The sequence below is a fragment of the Helianthus annuus genome, chromosome 16 (genome assembly GCF_002127325.2).
Source record: "Helianthus annuus cultivar XRQ/B chromosome 16, HanXRQr2.0-SUNRISE, whole genome shotgun sequence".
NCBI lineage: Eukaryota > Viridiplantae > Streptophyta > Magnoliopsida > Asterales > Asteraceae > Helianthus > Helianthus annuus.
In genome coordinates, this window is record NC_035448.2 from 57,138,934 (window position 1) to 57,162,181 (window position 23,248).

At 34.9% G+C, this 23,248-nt stretch overlaps 1 long non-coding RNA gene across 8 annotated transcripts; it reads left to right on the plus strand.

Moving 5' to 3' along the window:
• Positions 1–17,561: 17,561 nt before the first annotated feature.
• Positions 17,562–22,302, plus strand: LOC110916244. 8 transcript variants are annotated; one of them, XR_004884217.1, is made up of 14 exons: positions 17,562–17,778; positions 17,873–17,992; positions 18,059–18,156; positions 18,328–18,592; positions 18,692–18,798; positions 19,469–19,521; positions 20,233–20,384; positions 20,458–20,653; positions 21,141–21,209; positions 21,287–21,388; positions 21,472–21,564; positions 21,662–21,727; positions 21,844–22,027; positions 22,123–22,301. It is a non-coding gene; the product is annotated as an uncharacterized LOC110916244 (long non-coding RNA). The 8 variants fall into 8 exon arrangements; XR_004884218.1 differs by lacking the exon at positions 18,059–18,156 and having other exon boundaries at positions 19,456–19,521; XR_004884220.1 differs by lacking the exon at positions 18,059–18,156 and having other exon boundaries at positions 21,815–22,027.
• The last annotated feature ends 946 nt before the right edge of the window (positions 22,303–23,248 follow it).

Here is a 23,248-nt window from a genome sequence, read left to right on the forward strand (position 1 = left end):
CGGGGTTCGAATAAAATAAATCCGTAACTAACGGTTTGACGTAAAACCGAGAACATCCATGCCTCTAACCTTTGTGGGTCAGGGTTACCAATTCGACTGGTGGCATTAAATGGCGAACGTTGGCCAAAGGGAGCGAGACATGGAGGGGTGGTGAAGGGTTTAAAAGGGTGAAGTCATCTGGGGTTTAAGAAAATCACCAAATTTACCTCGTTAGCCAAAAAAAAAGTACAAAATTGGTTTTGTGCCGACGTGGCATCTTTTTCTTCCTCACAAGCCCTTTTTATATAATTTTTTAATTATTTTCATAAATACCTTGTAAAAAATATAGGTTTTATGTATTTGAAAAAATATAAAAACATAAGTTTCTAAATACTTTTAGAAAAACTAAGTTTCCAAAATTAAGTTTAGATGATTTAGAGCTTATGTATGTTTCTTTAGAAGTACTAAAGATTAAAATTTAAGTTTTTATTAGAGTAAAATGCCAAAATGGTCTATGAGTTTAGTCTACTTTTGCTATTTCAGTAAAAAAAATGAAACGATTTGTATCTGGGCTCCTAAAGTTTCATTTTTGTTGCTATTTTTATCCGATTGACAAACTAGATTAGAATTTTCCGTTAACTACTCCCCTTTTTTCGGTTTCCTCATTTAAATGAAGGGTATAATCGTCATTTTATGCCATACTATATTTTAATTTAATGAGGAAAACGAGAAAAAAAATGGAGAAGTTAACAGAAATTCTAACCCAGTTTGTCATTGAATGAAAATGTTAACAAAAATGAAACCTCAGGGATCCAGATGCAAAACATTTATTTTTGGACTGAAGTAGCAAAAATGGCCTAAACTTAGGGACCATTTCGGCATTTTACTCTTTTTATTAACTTATTTTAGTTTCTATTTTGGGCGCAAGAATGCAATAGGGAAGGGGGATTGTCATGCTTATCCTCTAGAAGAGTTTTAATGTGTCACGACTGTGTTACGGCGCCGACGGGCTTAAAACATATGGAGTGGACTTGACTTGTGTAAGTTAAGATCTTGCTTTTTTAATTGTGTTAACTTCATATTGGTAGAATAATAGAATTTGTGTATCATAGATGATTGTTTTGGTGGTTAGAAAAGCTTCAATAGTAGGATGACTAACGAAGTAACGAACCTGAACTTTAAAAGGAATAGAAATTCGAAAAATTTAGGACGGGTAATGAAACACATATTCAGGTATGGGATTAATATTAAAAATTTACACGATCATGTTTCGGGATACCCAGGACAATTATTTGAGACACCCATACACATTTATCCAAACCATACCCCTAAGCATTTTTATCTTATTTTTCTTTGACTAAGAACAAGATTACTAGTTCACTAGTTTTTTTTATCTTTATTTTCCAACTCCCCTGGGTTATAAAATTTTGTAAAGTTTAAACAGTTAAATATAATCTACAAATCTCATCGGGTAATTTTAAATAAACTAATACTCCTTCCGTCCCATTAAATGTGTCTTATTTTGAATTTTCAAAGTCTTTATTTATAAACTTTGACTTTAATTATATACTAGTTAATCGTGGCCGGCTATAAATTTAAAACGAAACATAAATGAAATTAATTATAAAATACATTTTCAAATCTATATAAAACATAAGGAAAAAAAAGTAAAATACCTTCTTGGTCTCGGTTATATTTTGCTTGTCTAGTTAGCCGGTGGGACGACCCTTCATCAGCCGCCATGAACACCTGAGCCGCGTTCATAATCATGTTGTGCATAATAGCATCCTCTTCCGGAGATGATGAATACCACGCAGACGAAGACGATGAAGACATAGAAGAAATTAAAGAAATGGAAGAAATGGGTGAAGCCATGATAATTTTTTAGCGGGAGATTGGGTGGTAGCGGGTAAAAAATGGTACAAAATATGATGAGTTTTTATAAAAAGGGAAGAGTGGTAATAAAATGTGAGAGAGAATGGGTTGGTAGAGGGTGAAAAGTTATGAAAAAAAAGGTTAAAGAGATGAGTATTTATAAAAATGGAAGTGAAATGGGGTGTTTTTTGAATTGTGACCGTTTTTAATTAATATAAATTCAGAATTTAATTTTTTTTTTCAAACGGTCAAGTGCACAGCGGTCCTCACAATATTTTCTCTTTTTGTGCGCGTCTTAAACGTCGGTATATGGACGTTGCCGACGGGACGGGGGGGGGGGGGGGGGGCACGGTGTGCACTTCGGCCCCGGCCCGGGACAACCTGAGGACGTCCCCCATACCGAGCAGCCTTATTCTAGAAATGTCCCAACCATGCCCCTATAATACCTATGAGGATGGTATTAGGGGCATTATCAAAGCTTTTCATACCTCTAATGCCTATTACCAATTGTCTTTATACAAATTTGCAATAATTTCCAAGCCTCCCACGAAAATTGAAGCATTACCTTTTTTTATCACCCTTCCATATTAAAATTACCTTTCTAGCCAATTTTATACTTTGATAAATAAATATATTATATCAAGTACTATGTATTTCAACGTGAAAATAAATATAAATATATATTACTAAACGTTAAAACACTATGTATGTTATGTATAAATATTTTCTTTTGCAAGCTTATGCTTTAGTTTTTAAACAACACCGAAGTTATAATATGGTTTTATACCTATAGGCCCATTGTTTTGCATAAAACCAGCTAATGGATTTTCAAACCCAATACCCATCCCAGCTCAATTAACCTAAAATATATCTATTTTTTCTTTTACTGTAAACATACTGGGAGAGAGAGAGAGAGAGACGAATGAGAGAACCCGTTGTTGCTCCAGCGGCCTCCAACAGCGGAGCAAAGTCCGACATCATCTTTTGCTTTTGCGGAGAAGATGCGTGCGGGTGACAGAAGTGTTGAACACGAACAAATCTACTACGGCGGCTGCACATAGTCGACCTCCGGCGACTGGCCTCCAGCGCCAAAACATCTGACAACAACAAACATCACCCCCTCATCGATCTCATTCTTTTTCATTCACAGGTTGTTTCTTCAATAACTTTTATTCCGACTAAAAATTACTTATCTGAAATAAGTTATTTCTTAATTGGGTCCACAATTCACATCTTTTCCAAATGTAAATAACTTTTGTTATATCTCTATCTCTCAAAATCCTGGATTTATATTAGGAGTTGAAACTTCACAATCTTATAGACAGTAATCGAAACATTATATCTCTAAAACAACAGTAAATCACTCTTCAAATTCATGTTGGTAAGAATTGAATCTAGCTTCTCTTTAAAACAACAGGAATACTTACCGAAACACCAAGCGAGCAGTGTGTCTCTGTGATAGATAGGGGGTGTTTGGGATTCCTTATTTACTTCTGACTTATCAAAAGTCCTTCTCAAAAGTGAGAAGTTACAATTTATAACTTCTCAATTTCTCCTTTTTAAAGCTAATTTAATCCATAAAAGTCCTTTTGAGAAGGTGTTTGGGATTTCTTTTAATCCTAAAAGTCCTTCTCATGGGATGTTTGGCATTCCTTCTAACTTCCAAGAAGTTAATAAGTCAAAAGTAGCTCTAAATAAGTTAATCCAAACACCCACATAATCGTTTGACAGTAGGAAAAGAAGAGCTCTTGAAGAAAAGGAAACAAATTAGAAATTAACCCTAAATAAATACTGTCCACAACTCCAGTGTTCAAGACTTCTCTGTTGTCAGGGTACTTTTGTCTTTTGTTGCGAGGGTACTTTTGTCTTTTGGCCTATGCACCGACCTTTCTCTTTAAGAATATATAAATTTTTTGTGTTATATAAAACTTGATGAAAATTAACCCGATAAAAATACTTGTAAAGCACACTCAAATCATATAACTTTCATCAAGTATTATCTAACACAAACAAAATTATATAAAGTCAAAGTTCATAAATAAAGACTTTGAAAATTCAAAATAAGACACTTTTAATGGGACGGAGGGAGTAATATATACGGGACCTGAAGGGTACTAAACCGGATATAGGACTTGGCCGGTCTTAGGAAGGAACAAAGTGGGCAACTGTACATAGAGCCCACTTTCCCTGAGGGCCAACATTTTCTTTTTATATATGATCTATAGTAAAATTAAAGCCAAAAAACTATGTTACAAAAAACTTCTAATAATTTATATCAAGATAGTTGGTAAACGGGCAACAAGCTGCACCGCTACCCCTTTTTGAATAGCAAAACTAAGCCTTTTAAAAACTACGTCCATAGATATCGGGGTCATAACATTACTATGCATGACCATTTGAACTCGACTAAGTAGGTCCACAGCCTCTGACATCAAAAAACCAAAAGTATCAAAAGCAAAAGGGATAAACACGTGCTGGTTGTCAAGGCACGCTTTCTCATGCTTGATCACTTTACCCGAAGCGGCCTTTAAAGCAGCCTAACCCACTGTGAAAGCACTGCTCCCTAAGCCCACAAGCGGGGAAACCACTGTTAGATCCACACAGGCGTGTTTTTATATTAAATAATTATTTCTAGATAAAAGTTTTTAGTTAATTTTGAAAACCAAATATGTTTTTAAACCTATTCAATTTTAATTTAGTTTAGGCCATTAAGTAATTAAACTCATTTACCCTACTAAAACTTTTAAAGCCACTAAAATAAAAGTGGCAAGTGGCCCATAGCGGCAACACAAAAAAAGCCCGACCGGAAATTGTAGGTTTGAAGCTGGACGAAGAGGTAACGGTGACGAACTAACAATATAAAAAATAATAATAGATTGTCATTATACGGCGCCGACGGGCTCAAAACAGATGGAGTGGACTTGACTTCTGTAAGTTAAGATCTTGTTTTTTTTAATTGTGTTAACTTCATACTGGTCGAATAATAGAATTTGTGGATCATAGAGGATTGTTTTGGTGGTTAGAAAGGCTACAATAGTAGGATGACTAACGAAGTAACTGATGAAACAATGGTTAATCGGGCAGGGTTAACTTACTGGTCTCGTCAAGAAGGGTTAATCCCTTCCTCTCGAGGATCGCTGGCTGGATCACCGGTGGGTTGATCTCCTGCACAAGAAAACAAACCGTGACTCGTAACAAGGAGGATGGGGTGGGGGGTGCTCCTTGTTACCACTCTCCGGCGTAAGAATCAGTAATCTGCTTGGGAAGCAAAGTATGATAGTAGTAGTAGTGAGAGAGTTGTGAAGAGATACCTCAAACATGGTTTGGGGTTGGTATTTATAGCCGAGGAGTGAAGGAGGAGGATGATGGACGGACTGACGACGTGCTGCACCTTTGCAGGTGTGTCAGGCTTGTCGGTTGTGGATGTTACGCCACGTCAGTCCGTTGCTTACGTAGCCCTGACAGGTGACTGTCATTGATGCCACTTGCACTGTGGTGTCAGTCCCACTTGTTGAGCGTATAGGATGCGGTGCGAGCCGCATTGCTGTCTGTGGTAACATCTGATGTTATCGCGTCTCTTGCTTGTGATCAAGAAATACGCGAGATGCGGTGCTGGCCGCATCGTCGCCTGTGGTGACTGTTGCTGTTATCCAGCTTCCTTGTATTGATAGAAGTGTTCACTGGACGCGGTGCGAGGCCGCATCACTGTGAATACTTCCGTTTTCATACACCAGATGTGATGCTATGTCGCATCACTCTACCGTTCTCATGTTCCAGGTAAGTCCTCCTCCATCACTAGACAGATTGGATTCAACCCTTGTGTCGACGCGTTCTCGCATGGGCACAAGTAGGTTGTTGGCTAGTGGGGGTTTTGATAAGGGTAATGGTCACTTGCGGTCGATGCTGACGCGAGATCTGGGACCATACCCCTTCAGTAACAAACCTGAAATTTACAGAGAATAGAAATCCGAAAAATTTAGAACGGATAATGAAACATATATTCAGGTATGGGATTAGTATTAAAAATTTACACGGTCATGTTTCGAGATAACCAGGACAATTATTTGAGACACCCAAACACATTTATCCAAACCATGGCATTTTTATCTTATTTTTCTTTGACTAAGAACAAGATTACTAATTCACTAGTTTTTTTATCTTTATTTTACAACTCCCTGGGTTATAAAATTTTGTAAATTTTAGACAGTTAAATATAATCTACAAATCTCATCGGGTAATTTTTAATAAACTAATAAGATATACGAAACCTAACGGGTATTAAACCGGATATGGGACCTGACCGGCCTTATAGAGGGACAAAGTGGGCAACTTTCTAGGGTCCACTCTCCATAAGGGCTAACATTTTACTTATTATACTATATAATTATTTCTAGATAAAAGTTTGGGTAAATTACTTTTTGAGTCTCTGTGTTTTAGTGGTTTTAACCACTTGAGTCCAAAATCAAAATGTTTAACGTCCTGAGTCCCTATAGTCACTTTTCTTAACCATTTGAATCCAAATTTCTAACACCATCCACAAAGTCTGTTAACTTCAATGTCATTTTAGTCATTTACACATAAGATACAACTCTTTAATGCACAAAATACAAAGAACAAGTCTTTAATGCATGATTTTAATATTATATAAAATTAATTAATTAAATTATATATAATACAACACCTGATACCTGCCCACACACTCTTTCTCTTCTCTCTCTCACTCCTAGACCATCTTACCACCATTACCACCACCGCACCATCACCAGCCTCCCCAACATCGCACCACCATCACCCCCACCGTTGCAACAAGATCAACTGGATTTTCCACCGCTGCATCACTACCACCCGCACCATCATCACCAACCACCACACCACTATAAGCCACCACCGCACCATCGAATCTGCAGGTCCACCACCACCACAAGTCCTCCACCATCAGTTGCATTACGTGTCTTCTTCTTCTCGTTCTCCCAATTTCCGTTGTAATTTTCGAATTTTGAAATTAGGGTTTTGTTCAAAACAAGAAAAAAATTGGGGGGGTTTTGGTGAATCTTGAATGGGGTTGATGGTGAGGATGGTGGTGGTGATGATGATGGTGCGGATGGTGGTGGTGGTATAGTGCGGTGGGGAAACTCTTGATTTGATGCATCTGATTACCATATGAAGGGAAACTCTTGGTCTGATGCATTTGAGCTCTTCTGCTACAGGCTAAAGCTACCACAAGAGGAATAAGTTTGGCTCCAAGTGGCAACTGCTACTAATTTTCAAGCAACACTTACGCCGCTCATTGTACACACTCGTTCAAGAAACAAAATTTATACTGAAAATTCTCATAGTTGATTGTTGATTTCTTCGAAGCAGTGCAGAAAATAGGTTTTGAGTACTGTTTGTTTATCCCACTGGGTGTGAGAGGAAGATAAGGAAGAGTATGAGAAATTAGGTAGGGGTAATTTGGTCATTTAACAAATTTTAACAAAATAATTCTAACAGTGTTAGAAAATTGGACTCAAATGGTTAAGAAAAGTGCTTATAGGGACTCAGGACGTTAAACATTTTGATTTTGGACTAAAGTGGTTAAAACCCCTAAAACACAGGCACTCAAAAAGTAATTTACCCTAAAAGTTTTTAGTTAATTTTGAAAACCCAGTATGTTTCTAAAACTATTCAATTTTAGTTTAGTTTAGGCCATTAAATAATTAACTCATTTACCCAACTAAAACTTTTAAACCCACTTAAATAAAAGTGGCAAGTGGCGCATAGCGGCAACACAAAAAAGGGCCGACTGGAAATTGTAGGTTTGAAGCTGGATGAAGAGGTAACGGCGATGAACTAATAATATAAAAAATAATAATGGATTGTCATTGTACGATACGATTGAAGGCTTGAAACAGTACGGACTCTAAGAAAACCAAGGTTTCCTTGGGAAGGATATAGAGAAAACCTTGATGAGTTAAGAAAATCAAAGAACCACCGTCCATTCAACTAATCTATGGTGGAAATTGACGAGGCAAAATAAAAAATGTTTTTTTTCCAGAAAATGTAACGGTCTAACAAAAAGATGTAATAACTTTTACATGTTTCTCTTTCCTCTCCTTCTCTCCTCTAACACAAAAGATGTAACAAGTGTAATTCTTCGTTATAAAAAAATGTAACATATTTTTTTACGTGCACAATAAATTAAAAACTTTGTAAATTCTAAGTTCTTAAATCTACACACTTCATAATTACGGAAAAACTATTATGGAAACCTATAAAAATGTAACATGTAAAGTTAAAAAAACTAAGTAAGGTCTCAGGTTCAACCCAAGCTACCCTACCACTAGGCATACGTCTTACCAATTTCGATCAAACAACAACAGTACTAGTAGTGGCATATTTACTTAGTGACTATGCACGTGCAGGTTGCAAGTATTGATCATCCTCCTCTGCCACCGTATGGCAGTATCCAAATGCACCCGCTTAGCATGTGCCACCAGATCCAGATCACAAGGACTAATCTGAGTCACGATGTATGTTTTGTGTTGTGTTGTGTTGTACATTGTACATATTCAATGCGTATTACTTATTTGTAAACAATGTTTGATTGCTTACTTATCATACGATTGTTCACAAATCAATTACTATTTCACAAAGAAAAAATTAACCGTGTGTTTATTGTAATTAATAAAAGTTTTAATTTTCTAAAAAAATATCCTAAACTTTCTACTAGTCATTATAAATTGTTATATTTTTATAAAGTTTTTTTTTTATAAATTGTTATACTTGTTATATTTTTTATAAAAAAAAGTTGCGTAATAATTATATGTACGACTAGTATAAGACCATAAGAGACGTAGAGACTTATTTATATACGTTTTGTATAGTGCTATACGAGTTGCATGGCAAAAAGTTTTACCTAATCAACCTGTAAAGGTTTATCAACTTTTTATAAAACAGTTATATAACTCGTATAGATTTATACGAGTTGTTAGGCCAGCCGCCATACAACTTTGATGCAATTGACACCTAAATGACTCGTATAACCTTATATAAATCGCATAGAGTCTGATGTCAAAAGATCAACGTGTGGTGTCCATAACCTAGCCCTTTTTGAAACTAACTTTATGCCATCTTGACAAAAGTTATATTTAAAGTAACTGGATTCACACATTAAACCATAATTTCCAATCGTACAATACCCTCTACGAGAAAATCATGTTAAAACATAAAGAAATTCATGATATATTAATTCCACGTTTTAAAAGTTTTTCAATTGGAATTAATAGGATACTTGGACCATCTAGATATACAAAATTTTCCAATACTAACAGTAAAAAGGTAATGAATTATAATAGAATTACTACCATGCAATTTGGTTGACGATGGTATTTTTCTTATAAGAAATTTCTAGGAATCGAAGGGGAAATGTAGATATCAAACAGGTTTTCTATTCGTGGGTTAAGATCAAATACAAAGGATAAAATAAATAAGAAGGGTAAGAAGGATTCTAGTCCATTGATCTTAGATTTGGAGGGTTGAGATTAGTTGTAGGGAAAAGAAGATAATAAAAGGGCATAAAGGGAATCCTATATTTATGAATTTTCTCTCTCCACATGCAAGGCACATGCCAATTCCCCCATCGATTTAAAACGTTCATAACTTTTTCATACGACATTTTCTTTTAAAAAAAATTTCACCATAATGACGAGCGTTTTTTTATCTTTAATATGAGTACCGTATTATCATAAAAAAATAAAATAAAAAATTTCATTTTTACTGGTTTTTTTTTTTTTTTTTTGCATTGTGTTAAAGGTTCAGGTCATTGTGTCTTTTAACTGGGTTTTGGTCAGTAGAGTTTCTATACATTATGTTATTATCAAAACCTATAACACAATGTTAATTTGGGTTCTATCCATTGCGTTTTTATAAGAACCTATAACACAATAAATGACACAATGAAGATGGTGTTATATCTGGCTTTTCTATAAATTGTGTTATTACTTCAGGTCATTGTGTTTAATATGTTATTCATTGTGTTTTAATATGTTGTCCACTGTGTTTTAATAATTTGTTCAATTTTTTTTTATTATCTTTGTTTATGGTGTTTTAGTTTGTTGTGTATTGTGTTTTTAGTTTGTTTTCTATTGTGTCTTCATCTGCTCTCCATTGTGTCTTTTATCTGTTGTCATTAATTGTGTCTTTTATCTGTTATCATCAATTGTGTTTTTATTTAGTCTCATACTTATTGTGTTATATGTTATCGCCATTGTGTTATACATTAGGGGGGGGTTATCGCCATTGTGTTGTCCATTGTGTCTTTATCTGTTGTCATTGATTGTGTTTTTGATCTACTTTACATTGTGTTTTACATCATGCCCATTGTGTTATTATCAAAACCTATAACACAATGTTAATTTGGGTTCTATCGATTGCATTTTTATAAGAACCTATAACACAATATATGACACAATGAAGATGGTGTTATATATTGTGTCATATATTGGTTTTCTATAAATTGTGTTATTAGTTCAGGTCATTGTGTTTAATATGTTATTTATTGTGTTTTAATATGTTGTCCATTGTGTTTTAATAATTTGTTCAGTTTTTTTTTGTTATCTTTGTTCATTGTGTTTTAGTTTGTTGTGTATTGTGTTTTTAGTTTGTTTTCCATTGTGTCTTCATCTGCTCTCTATTGTGTCTTTTATCTGTTGTCATTAATTGTGTATTTTATCTGTTGTCATCAATTGTGTTTTTATTTAGTCTGATACTTATTGTGTTATATGTTATCGCCATTGTGTTATACGTTATGGTCATTGTATTTTAGCTTGTCCATTGTGTCTTTATCTGTTGTCATTGATTGTGTTTTTATCTACTTTACATTGTGTTTTACATCATATCCATTGTGTAATATGCAACTGGGTTTTTGAAAAATTTTTTGAAAAATATAACAATATGGTACTCATATTAAAGATAAAAAAACGCTCGATTTTATGGTATAATTTTTTTTAAAAACAAATAATGTATAAAAAAGTTACGGACGTTTAAAAAGTCGGGGGGAAATAACATGTGACTTGCATGTGCATCTTCTCTTTCCTCTTGTAGACAAAATTACCCTTTTCATTTAATTCCTCATAGGACACTTGTCACTCTCTGATGGCTTCTTACCCTTCTTATTTTTAAATCCTTTGCATTATAACTCAACCCTTCTATTCGTTTGGTAGGAGATGACTTTAGATAGTTAATGGTAGTTATGGTAGGTAAAGGATTAAATAGTTTTTAGGGTAATTACACTTTTCGTCCTTTATTTTTGTACCGGATTGCGACGGATAACCTTTAACTTTAATAATTACAGCCGCAGTCTCTTTTTTTGTTAAAAACATTATACCATAGGTCCTTTAGCACTAACTTCTTAAAATTATCAGTTAAGACTAGTCATGTGCAAAACATGAGGGTATTTTTGTCATTTTACCCTACCATTTTGTTTAAAAGTATATTTATATTTATTTATAAATAAAACAATAACCAAAAAACAAAAAAATAAAAAAACATGAATATAAACCCAAACTCACATTTCATCTTCTTTATCCTAATACATTATGTTGAACCACTGCCCTAGCATCACCACCACCGCCACCACCAGCGTCGTAAGCACCGCCACCGCCGTAAGCACCTCCACCGTCTAACATTCTTCATCTCTTCGTCTTTATCCCTCTTTTCTTGCTCGATTGCAGCAGTGGAGAGATGCTAGAGGGGGTGACGAGAACCCAGATCTAAGAAATCGGAGATCTGCAAAATTGAAGCTTTTATTTTCGTTGTCTCCCCAGATCTAAGAAATCACCAGTACAATCGTTGGTGGGGTTTTGTTAGTGGTCGGATTTCATGAACGGTGTTGGTGGTCCCATCGCCGGATCTCTTTATTGGACTGGTTAGGGAAGAAAGGGATGGCGGTGGTGACTGGATTTGAAACCCTAATTAGCAATAATCAATGACCTGCCTGCAGGATAGCCAAGCTAGAAGGATCAAGTCCCAAAGCAGAAACGGGGATTATTATTCATACGCCGCATCTAAACAAACAGTAAGCAGATTCATGGAGTATTGGAAATACAAATGCAGATCTGCAAAGGGTTAGGGGCGGTGGGTGTGGCCGGAGCGGTGGCGGCAGGATGAAAGCGAATCATCTGAAAGCAAATCAGGATTTTGTACAGAATTCATACTTCCAATCTGGTTTTTGGTATCAATGGTGTTCTCCTGCTGGTGTTTTTGTGACAACCCTCACAAAACCAGGTATCCGTACGACTTAATTAACTATTAATTGTTGCCTAATTACTGTGCTTAACTGAGATTTCTGATAAACTGCTACTTGATTATTGATACTTGTAAATATCTGCATCATACTTTGATTTTCCGTCACTACATTATTTACTTACTGAACTCTAGTGACAAACATGATGCACAAAAGCACAGTAGCATTTGAACGGATAACCTATTGAACATGCTGATATAGCCAGCATCAGGCAGACACTGCCTCTAAAGGCCTGAATGAGCCAGAAATATTTTACTACACCCGTAGTGTGTGTAGGAATACAAGGGTTGTATAACTACGTCTCTAGGAATAAGATATAGAGATTGGATGTGCCAAAAACGTACTCTAAGCACGAAACACAGCACTTTTATCAACACACTAGCTTCTAGCTAATTAATAAAGTGCCAAAATATGAGGAATTATTCCTGACACTTTGCAGAATAAATTGTGTCGCTAAAAATATTATTTACAACGCTTAAAGGATTACTTAAGCACTTTAACGGATTACTATCCAACCGAACAACCGGACTATACCCGGAACATAAAAATATTGCCAGAAATATTATTGGTATTTTTCTGAGCCAGTTAGGGTCCCTGATTACCCTAACACCCGCTTTATAACGCATTAAACAACTAACGGGGTTAATCCCTAAAGTTAACCGACTTAACCAAACTAAACTCTAACTGAACGATCAAGACCTAACCGGATACCCCCCCCTAATGGGATCGGTCACCATGATGTGACAAGGGGAGTACACTTTTGAATATTATATTAGATTTCGTGGATATCTAGACGACTTGAAACCGTTGGACGATAGCACTAAATTTCTCTATAAATACACACACACACCACACAAACTCACACACACCAACACCCACACTTTCTCTCCCTCTTGCCCCCCCCTCTCGGCCGAACATACCCACCACCATCCACCATACTTTCGGTTCGTGTCTTGCCATTCCGAGCATATACTAGTGTCGGGGATCACGTACGAGGAAGCTTGAAGCAAGCGGAAGCTAAAGGACCACGTTCATTTGCTTTTATCCACGCCGTTTTCGCCAAAGATCTTCCCTAGCCCCGAGCTAGAGGTATAACATTTAAAACTTGTTCTTGAACGTATCTAAAGTGGTTGAAAGGATTTTTAACGGTTAAAAGTCGGTAACCCATCTTTTGAATCTAAAAAGTCTACTAAAACTCGAATATTGTTGGATAAAAGGTCATGTCTTGTGTAAAAGTCGTAGTATTTGAATATGTTGATTGTTGAGGCCCAATCTACGTTGTGGTGGCTCTTATCATCGTTTAACCCGACTTTGTTAAGATCCCGAATCTTGACATACACTTGTTTCTTTTGTACAAGGGTTAAAAGGTGAAACTCCACCACACGGGAAGCATGAACTTGTGTAAAAGTGTTTTGACATGTAAAATGGTATTTAAAACGAGCCGATCTACGTATGTATAAGTGGTACATTCGTAGAACCAAGTGTCGAGAAAATCATGTTTTATATAAGTTGGATAACATGATAACAAATATGATTTTTACAAACTACAAGTGTATAAACACTTGTGAAACGAAAGATGCGACAAAATAACAATTTTTATAAAAATTGTCGGGAAGTTGTAAAGAATGATTTGTTCCAAAAACGGGGTTTTTGCAAGACTAAACTATTTTATACATAGATCCACTAAATATAACGAGATCTACACAATAGTTTTAGAAAAATTACAAGTTCATGTAATAATGCGATTTTACATACTAGTCTACAAGTTTGAAGTGTTGAAACTTGTTTAATGTGTTGGAAATTGATTGGTTGATTTAAAAGAATTGTTGAAGTGATTTTGTAAAAGAAAATGATACGCTTGAAAGCGTGGCCACCTCCAGTTACAGGGGAAACTCTGGCGAAATTTTTCTAAAATCTAACACTTAGAATTATTTACAAGTGTTAGACTACTTTTGACATGTTTTCAAATATATTTCGCCATGACTTTATTTACAAATATTCGGAGGTGGGGTTTTCACAAAAACTAGACGTGATAAATATTTATTCGATAAATATATTTTTCACAACACTGTTTATGATTATTTCGTGAAAATGTATAAATATTATTTTTAGAGTAAAAATAATATTTACTAACTTTGTCGAACCCAAAATAATACAAACGCCTACACGACAAACATATAAGTTACAATGGTAATTACTATTACCACTTAATCGCCAAAACGTAACTTACGCTTTATACGGAAATATTCACGAATGCGTATGTTGTCAACGTATTATTTTGGAAAGTATTACACGAAGAGAAAATATATTATTTTTGAGAAAAATAATTATATTTTGGAATGAGAAATAAAATATATTAAGTGAGACTTAATATTATAAACACGCATGTATTAATTCCCCCATCCTTGGGAAGGAGATTTTCTACCAAGTATATACACGGAACGGTTGTCTAACTGTTTCCCAAAAATTAAACTACAAAGCTAAAGCACGGCTATCCGTCTAATAGAATTAGCACATGTAGGTCGTTGCACAGCTTTCGGACATTTGGAGTGCTTGATTTAGCTACGCACTGACTGTGAGTTCATGTCCCCCTTTTCTCTTAACTGTTTTCAGTTTTATAAACTGCGGGGGTGAAATACATGTTACAATGATTATGAATATGTTTATACATGGTATGGTTAGCGTAAGGAGGTTTGTTACTTAGATCATGTGAGTGGGTAGGCACAACTTGAGGCCATTAATCCTCGTAGTAGGACCGAGGGACAGGAGCGGTAGATCTATCTGGGTGTAGCGAGCCCAGCCCCAGGTCCAGCATAACGGACCTCGGGGTGACTTAGTGCCCGACGCATAAATCCGCTAGGTTTGAGTCATCCCTACTTGCACTTCACACATATCAATGGCCTTGCAAACAATTGGTGATCTCTTTTTCCTTATTTGCTACATACCAGGTTTTTGATAAAGATAAAGGTTTATATACTCACTTTCGCATGAACTCGCTCAACATTATTGTTGATTTTTCAACTTACATGTATTTCAGGAAACTAACGATCTGGCGCGGTATGGCTTGTTTTTCCCGCTGCATTAGGCCCGAGGTCATCCAGGGTTCGAGGCTTGTGACTCTTTCCTGGACAAGTCACAGTCCTTGAATCATGTTTATGTTAAGTTTGCATTTGTAATGTTAAGACAAGGTTATGGTTGTTGGGTGTTAACCCGTTAAGACAATGTTTAATATTTTTATTATCAATGGATGATCTTGCATATTTTTAATTCATATAGCTTGTTATGATTAAGCTATGGTATTAAGAAGTCACACCAAATTAACCACGCTTCCGCAAAGCCAGGGTGTGACAGTTTTAACGCGTGTGACTCTGTAACTTGGGGAGAAGACACAGATGTCCACCTTTCCAACCATTTCCAAGCTGAATCATCTTTTGATGGATTACATTTGATATTGATTTAGTCAGTCCGTGGCGTAGATTCCAGTAGCTTTTATAGTAATAAGATAATTATTTTTCTCCGTCAACTAAAAATCAAAATCTTAATGCAAAACAGTATTGAGTAAACGAGACGCTCTTATTATATTTTAGAGTAACACTGTGTTCTAGAGTTTACTAATGGAAGGAAAAGAAACAAAAAGAAAGTAAAAATATTTTGTGTTCCAGAGTTTCATTTAAGAAAGGAAAAGAAATGAAAATAAAACATGTCGTGTTCCCGAGTTTCATTTAAGGAAGGAAAAGAAAGGAAATGAAAGGAAAACTAGGCTAAATTCTTTAGTTTTTCTTTCCTTCCGATTTGGGAGGAAAGGTGGGAAAGACATCTTTTTTTTCCTTTCTCGTTCTTTCCTTTCTCACTTTTTCTTTCTTTTCTTTTCCTCCATTAAGTTAACTCGGGAACAGAGCGTAAAGGATTGATTCATGGGGTATTGGAAATACAAATGCAGATCTGCAAAGGGTTAGGGGCGGTGGGTGTGGCCAGAGTGGTGGCGGCAGGATGAGGTGGTGGTGGCGGCAGGATGAGGTGGTGGTGGCAAGTGTGGTGGTTAGGGTTAGGAAATTGGGGAAGATGAAGTATATATGCAATTTTTTTTTGTTTTATTTATTAAACATTTAGATAAACACATGAATTGACCAAAACTGGAAATTTTAATCTGGTTAGTACTAAAGGATGTAGAGTGTAACCGGTTTTGCAAAAAGAGATTGTGACTGTAATTATTAAAGTTAAAGGCTATCTGTTGCAATCCAGCACAAACGTAAAGAACGAAAAAATGTAATTTACCCTAGTTTTTATTCTTGTCTTGTTTTAAATAAATAATATTATTGTGGCACTGGTATTCATAATATATTTATTTATCTACTATAAATAAGTAACATTTTGATGTATAGAGGTCTTGTATTTTATGCATAGGGTGATTTTCAAAAAAAAAAAAAAATGATGTTATACTTTTAGTCTCAAAGTTAATTGATATTTTTCCTTTTAGCCCAAAAGCTTTCATTTTTTCCAATTTAACCTTACAATTTTTTTTTACTTTCAAGTTTAGTCCCCTATACTTTTCATATTTCGTAAAATTTTCGTTTTACCTTTTATTCTAAACGAGTTGACTCTAACCCGCGCGTTGCGGCGGGATGCTGATTATTAATGTCTTTAGTATCATTACATGAGAAGTGAAAATTGTTAATATTTACTTCTAGAGTTAATTACTGTTTTCGTCCCTATGGTTTGTCAAAAATCACTGTTTCAGTCCATTAGTTTAAAAATTACGATTTCAGTCCCTGTGGTTTCACTTTCGTAACCATTTCAGTCCCTGTAGTTTCACTTTCATAACCATTTCAATCCATTTATTCTGTAAGTACAGGGACTGAAATGGTATTAAGAAGAGCAAAAAATATTATTACAGAAAAAAATAAAATACTTTAAAATAAAATATTATATAATTAGTGGAATGCCTCTTAGAGATCAGATATTCGCTTTCTTAAGGTACGTACGTTATAATCGTTTGATACAGGACTATAATAACCTAATACATTCGAATTCAGTGTGAAATATTTTTGTATAAATGTTAAAACTTGAATGTTGAAAAAAAAAAAAACATTATTGCCCATGAATTTTATATAGAGTATAACCATAGAAACAATTGTTTAAAACTAAAAAATAAATAAAGAATAACATAGAGTATAACAAACTATCGAACAATTGTTTGAAACTAATCTCTATACCTAATAAAACAACAAGGTTTTGCCACTTGGCATCACCTCAATCCACCAACACACTTGTCAAAACCTCCTTTAGTTTACTATCCTATGTGTCACAATCTCAAGCCCTCTATCCTAGGTGTAATTTTGATAGTTTTTTCATTTTTTAATTTAATCCTATGTGTAATTTTTAAAGCATATACAACAAACCCTACTCAAACCAGTTACTGGTTCAAACGTCAGAAAGCTTCCACCTTTCCAGTTTCCTCAAATAGTTTCTCATTCAAATTCAAATTCACTATTTCCCCAATCCAGATCTGGAAAACAAATTCCATAACCCAGAGAGAGAGCCGATGGAAACGCCCTTGATTCAACCGATCTTCATATATAAGTTTTTGACCGATTATGGTTTTTCGATTCGTCGTCTGTAGAGATGAAGATCGTCTTCTTCAGGTACGATCATCTTAGTCATGTTGGTTTGTTTCTTTCCGTTCATCTCAAAGTTAGGGCTTCGATTAACGGAAGGGTTTTTGTTTTGGTGATATAGGTGTTTACAACGATCTCGGAGCTCCAGATCTGAGCATAAGTTTATCACGGCCGGTGCTCGGCGGCGAGCAACATCCGTACCCTAGGCGGTGCCGTACTGGTCGCCCGATGTCCACCAAAGGTACACTGCTACTTACTGAACTGTATGAATATTAATACTAAGTTGAAGGTTGTATGTTATTTCTAGGGTTAATATATCATTGTTTTGTTTGAGGAATAAATTGAAAATCACTGTTGGAATTGGAGCAAAAATTAGAGATCTTGAATTTGTTTTTCGTTCAGAAGGTGAATTGTTTAGATATGCTTTAATTTGATGAGTTTTTTTAGTTTTAAATTTTCAAATTTGGGATTTATTTTTTGTGGGTTTTCGATTTAATGCAACTTTATGTTGTTTGTTTATGTAAAAATTTGATTGTGTTTTGATTTGAATTTAAATATAAATTTGTCTTCAAGCAGGGAAAATAAAGCATAACAATGCTTCAGCAATTGATCTCAATGCTAAAGATGATGGTCCATCATGTGTTGATGACACAACTTTATCGCAATCGAAGATGAATTGTGTAAAGTCGAGAGGTTTCACATTTGATCTAAACATCGAAGATGATCAAGATCAAGTGAAACCGCGCGATTCATTGTCGGAATGTGGGAGTACTTGTCATTTAGGGGGTGAGCGAGACTCGGTGAGGGTTGGAACAAAATGAAGCGAAACGGGTTTTTAATAGTATGGAAACTAATCTTTATTGTTCTATGTTCTCCTCTTCCTTTTTTTGTACCAGATTCCATATTTAGTCTCACAATGTTATTCTTTGTCATATTTTAGAGTTGCTGGAAATAGAAATCAAGTAATCTGCTTTACTTCTTCATCAGCATTGTTGTTGTTCATGGTTTGATGGTTGTTTTCCTTCGACATCATGTTCGTTGCTGAAGGTATTATTCTTATTTAATACATTATCCGTCATTATATTAATTAAGGTTTTGATAATATGAATATGGTGTTTTTGTGCACGAATTGACCATGATAACCAAGTTTGAAGATTTTATACTTTATAAAATGCATATGCTGCACTTTGTATATAAATCACACACAATACGATTTTTTACATAAAACATTGTGTTGAGTTGAGCACTTGAAATTGTTTCAACACCTGGTTAACAACAGGTTGTAATCCGCGTTTGCTTAAGCTTTAGCCAACCATTGATTTGATTGTGTCTTTTATGCCGATTGATTTTAAATATGTTGTTCTTGCAAAAGATGTTTGATGCTCATTAAGAGAAATCGTTTTTAAAGCATATAACAAAAAGAAAATATTCGAAATAAAAATATCAATATTTGATGTGAATAGAGAAGAGCAAATGGTATCGGGTACCGTTTTGGAACCAGTCCGTTACCGAATATTTGGGGTTTTTTTTACCGGAACCGGTTTTTACCTTCTAATCAATTGCCGACCGATTTAATATAGTTTTCTTGAGTTTGTTAATGTGGGTTGTCAAAAAAGTCACAAAATTGGGTTAAAATTTGCACTTTTGGTGAATTTCTTGATGTGGGTAGTAAAAAAATATGGGTTGATTTACTTTTTTATTGAGTTTTCTTTGCAAGGATTTGAAGAGCTCTTCAAGGAAATCACCCAGCTACTAACACCGAAGATCACCGTAAGTGTTATTATAAAAATTCGCGATAAAATTCTATTAGTTCGCTGTGAAATGATTCTGATTTTGATGTTTGGGTTAATCGGGTTCAGATTAATTTTATTCGGGTCGGTTTTTGGGTTTCCGTTAAAAAGACCATGCAGTTGTTACATCGTGTAACTACCTGCTGTGCACCAGGTTCCTATATCTAAGACGATGTCGGCCAGCACCGACAACACCGGATGAGACCAAGATGACCTCGAATCCTTGAGTGTTTAGTGTTTGAATATGCATTTAAGACATAAGTTAATCATAACAAGTATACATGACAATCCGCAAACATTTTTATAGAAGATATAGGGGGGAAAAAGAAAGACAACATAGAAAATTAGAAATACTCAAATAGTAGAAGAATGAGTTTTGATTAGAACACCTGCTCACAGAGAGCTCCTATGGTTAATAGTTTTTTTTCATAAAAGAGATTGGTTAAATAGTTAAACTTGATTATTAAGTTCTTGATGTAATTGTTTTTCGTTGCATCTAGATGTCAGATGGTATTTGTCATGTTGATGTCTATCTTTAAGTAGTAACTTTTATTTTTTTCTTTTTAAATGGATATCAAATATATGTACATTGATATGTTAAATGTCCGGTTCGTAAATGGTAAGATATGTTCGTTGGCACTATTAGTATTCAAGTAATCATTTGGTTATTGATTCTGAATCTTTTATTTAGTGACATAGCAGGAACGATTATTGGTTCATTCGGTTGATGATCTTGTACATAGCGTGTGCGCATAAGATATGGTGGTGAAGAAGAGAACGGATAGTGGAGGATTTCATGATTTACTGGCCCCCGTGATAACTAGAGCTCCTAGATCCTTGCGGGTTAGCATAAAATTAAGTTTGTTTTCATGCGCGAATGTTCATTTGTACTAACACATTTTATTTGATTCTTTAGAGGAGGATTCTACATAACAAATCATTCAAAGATGGTGGAATTTGTGCTTTTGAGTTGTTGGCAAATGTAGCCGACAAGCTATTACTGAACTATAAACCGAAAAACATTGTCGATTATGATGTTGGAGACGTCGATAATGAACTGGCGCAAGTCGAATATGTCGAAAGACATCTACAAACTCCACAAACATGTAGAGGTACAACTTAAAAGATTGTTTATATAGTTTTCTTGAGTTTCTTAATGTGGGTTGTCAAAAAAAGTCACAAAATTGGGTTCAAGTTGCACTTTTCTTGAATTTCTTGATGCGGGTAGTCAAAAATATGGGTTAATTTACTTCTTTATTGAATTTTTATAGAATTTCTATTAAATTTACTATTTTATTAAGTTTCTTGATGTGGGTTGTAAAAAAAATCACAAAATTGGGTTAAAATTACATTTTTCTTGAATTTCTTGATGTGGGTAGTCAAAAATATGGTTTAATTTAATTTTTTTAATTGAATTTCTGTTAAATTTACTATTGTATTAAGTTTCTTGATGTGGGACTAGACTATAAACCGAAAAACATTATCGGTTTTGATGTCGGAGACGTCGATAATGAACTCGCGCAAGTCGAATACGTCAATAATGAACTCGAGCAAGTCGATATGGGTTAATTTACTTTTTTATTGAATTTTCTTTGCAAGGATTTGAAGGTTTTTTCCACCTTTAATGAAGAGCTCTTCAACACCCAGCTACTAACACCGGAGATCACCGTAAGTGTTTATTATAAAAATTCGCGATTAAATTCTATTAGTTCGTTGTGAAATGATTCTGATTTCGATGTTTGCAGATGGAGAATATGGTGTATTTGTACGTTGAACTGGGACTGATGCATTACGGGATTTTTATTTGACCCTTTTGACCCGTTCAAGATAACGCACAACCCGAATGGGTTAGAATTGCCACCTCTACGTCTATATTTCACTGTCTACATCTTCTACAACTCGGATATCTGAATTCATGATGTATATTCAGGTCAAACGACACGTGATGACCCGTATGAGGTTCACCTAACTACACCAGTGGAGGGTTATGATCCCATCCAATTTAGTCTTACAAAAATGTGCGGTAATGTTCAGTTTTTTTATCTTCCTCCCTTTTTGAGATGCAACTCCACTTTCGACAGATCATTTAATCTGATGAATGATTTTTCTTAATAATTTAGAATCCAAGCAAAATGAAGCAGGAACATCTCCGAAAGGATGGGCTCTATTTGGATCATTTCCTGCATGTAAGTAAATTATCTTTATTTGCACAGTTCTTTTATCATTGACCAGTCAGACATTTGAAGATTGTTTATTGCTATTTAAAAATTGAGGTGTTCATTAACAAAATGTGGTGGAGCAGATTCTGCTGCGATGGCTTTATTTACAAGACTCAAGTACAAAGACAAGCAAGCTATGCTATTTACTCTTTCATTAAAATGGGTTTTTTAAAATATGTATATTTTCTCAGAATTATTGTTTAATAAAAGCAGCATGGAATTGATGCACTGCCTGCCATGACCATTTTATCTGCATGTTTGGAGACTGTAAGTCAACATTTTCAAATATAGGCATATATGTATGTATATATAAAATACAAAATATAGTGTTTTTAATTCAATTTCACATGGAAACGATGCAGGTGAGTGGTGGGGGAGGTTACATGCAGGCGGATGATTTTAGTTTGTTATTTATTTACTTATTTTTATTTTAGATTAGCATTAATTTATGTTACTTCATACTTTAAATAAACATTTCATAGGAACATTTTAAAAAATGGAGATGTCGAACAAGTGTCAAAACATTATTATTTTAAATTATTTGGTTTCATGTTATTTGGATTTTTTTTAAAAATCATACATCATATTTATTAATATGTGTAAATTTAACTTTGTTAAACCCGTGTGTCACACGGGATATAAGCTAGTAAATAAATAAACGAATGACAAATTAACAACCAAATAAATTAAAAAAAAAGGTTCCTCAAATCTGAAACTAATAAATAGGGATAAATTACAACCACATAAAAGTAAAAAAGTTACTGCAAACCTGAAAGTAATAAATAGGTTGATAAATTCACGTAAAGTGAAAGATAGGTTTCAGGATTATTAGACTAGAAGGTATGGGGGCTGGCTGAGGCCCGGCTAGGACCGGCGCCGGTTGTAGGATCGAATTTCGCGACCTAAACGAGTCGTTCGGAAGAGCTCAACTCCGTTTCAGAGGCGGAAACAAAGAAATGGATGCGTATACAGCTTGATTCACACTCTAAACCTCTTGTATATTGATTTTACACTGTTTTGATTACAAGGAACAACCGGCAATACCTCGGTACAATTCTGAACAACTGTTACAAATGAAATATATGACAAGCCTATATATACTAGTTCTGAACCGCTTGAAATGTATTGCCTCAAAAGCGGTTCACACATGATGCCATATAAGCGATTCCCATGATTACCTAAAAGCGATCCTCCACATGTTCTGTATAAGCGATCCGAAATGTCTGACAAATAAGCGATTCCAATCATCTCATAAAAACGATCTGCTTCAATTGACTTTCTTCATGTCTCCATGTTTGTCTTCTAGTGAACATTTATATAATTTGAACTTCACTAAAACCTTCATGTATTGGACCATAATTTGGAAGAAGCCCATTGGACCTTTATGTTGGTCCTATCAAACCAAAACAACCACTTCCAATACAATATGATTTTGTCGATTGCTAGCTTTAAATGTATAGACATGTGATGACATCACATGTGATGTCA